Below are 1,521 nucleotides of genomic sequence, written 5' to 3' on the forward strand. Positions count from 1 at the left end.
CCTCCCCCGACTTCCCACCTCCCCTATCCCACCACCTGGGCTCCTAAACTGCCCCTACAGGCTGGATGAGCCCTGCTGGCTCTCAAACCCTCGCCCGTCTGGCGGTAGCTGCAGGGAGTGAAAGTCCACTGCCGAGAACACCGAGTGAAATGGGCAGATGTACACGGCAAGGCAGGGGCGGGGGAAGGGTGCACGCGAGAACTAGACGTGCAACTTGCCAGGCATGGGGCGAGCACCGCGCAGGGAGGGGGGCACAAAAGTTTTCCGACTACTGCGTGGTAAGCCAGCTGCAACGAGCTAAGAGCGAGGGTCACCCCCACCCCCTTCCTCAGAAGGGGTCTCTCCAAAGTCTGCGCCAAGGGGAGCAGGGGGTTGGGACGTGTCTCCGAAGTGGTGTGACAGTTCTCCACTTGCTCCGGGAGGAACGGCCTAGGCACCCTGGGCGCCCGGGCGGAGGGGTGATACCGCGCTGAGCGGAAAGCAACAGGCGGCCGCACCTTACCTCGCGCCAGCCCCGGGCTGCGGTGACAGCTCCATCCTGGCGGCAGGGAGGAGGCGTTGGTGCGTCTGCCTGGGGGTGTGGGCTCTTCCAGAACTGTGGCCGCTGCAGACCCTGCTCCGGGCCGGAGCCTGGAGCCTCGCAGGAGGAGGAGACAAAGGCGTGAGGGTGGGGAAGCGCAGCTCGTCCAGATGCAATCGGCTCAGTCACTAGAGGGGAATCGCCTCCAAACCTGGGCTGGGGAGGAGGGAGGAGAGGCGAGGGACTGGCAAAGCAGGAAATGAATGTGGCAGAGCCCTGCCGCTGCCTCGCCCGTGCTGCCTTCTCATCTCCCAGGTGGGGGTCCGGGATGGAGAGGGCGGGGGTTGAGCCTTTGCAGTGGGAGGCGATGAGCGCAGGTGGGGAGTATTAGCACCCCCTGCCGCCCTCGCCTTTCTTTCTAACACCCCCTTGCATAGCTTCACTCTCAGGATGCTATGGCCCCATTCTTTCTCCTGTTTGCCTAACTACTGAGACCAGAGCTAAATGCAGCTGGCAGGGAAACAACGTGGTGATGGGCTGGTTGTCCTCTATTGGAGAAAAAGGAAAATGCTTAAAAATCCATTTGACAAATGATCACCTACTGGGTGCCAAGTACTACACTAGGTCGTGTGGGGGTGGAGGGAAGATGTGTAAGGTGAGATATCCCCCTGAAGGCTCCATGGGCATATCTCAGAAGGATCCCCTGCAGTTCCTGCAGCCCAAAGTTTTGGGGCTGAGTCCTATTCCCTGATCTCTAACCCCAACCAGTTCAGTTTCCCAAAGCAGAAGGTGTTAGGAGACTCCATCTTCCCCTGGCCTTCCAGGAAGAACGGTAAATGTGCAGCTGAAAACGAATCTGTATGGCCCTTAAAGTGTGTTTTCGGATTAAAGCAAATTATTAGTTTTAGTAATGTTCTTCTTTCGTAATTTAAATCATTTATCAGATTTGCACCAAAAACAAAACCAATTTGGGCCAAAGGAACTGTCCTGACCAGCCATTA

At 57.7% G+C, this 1,521-nt stretch overlaps 1 protein-coding gene across 3 annotated transcripts in view; it reads right to left on the reverse strand.

Annotated features, from left to right (window-relative positions):
• The window catches only part of LRRC3B (leucine rich repeat containing 3B), an 85,211-nt gene extending 84,186 nt beyond the window's left edge, over nt 1-1,025 (reverse strand). For 2 of the 3 annotated variants that reach the window (XM_006753351.2, XM_006753348.2), the window contains exon 1: nt 503-1,010. The gene's annotated coding sequence lies outside the window, so the exon portion shown is untranslated. Of the gene's footprint in view, nt 1-502 lie in introns of all 3 variants that reach the window. The other variant, XR_001513394.1, reaches the window with a different exon arrangement.
• Between the last annotated feature and the right edge of the window lie 496 nt (nt 1,026-1,521).

Source organism: Myotis davidii, unplaced genomic scaffold, assembly GCF_000327345.1.
Source record: "Myotis davidii unplaced genomic scaffold, ASM32734v1 scaffold1910, whole genome shotgun sequence".
NCBI lineage: Eukaryota > Metazoa > Chordata > Mammalia > Chiroptera > Vespertilionidae > Myotis > Myotis davidii.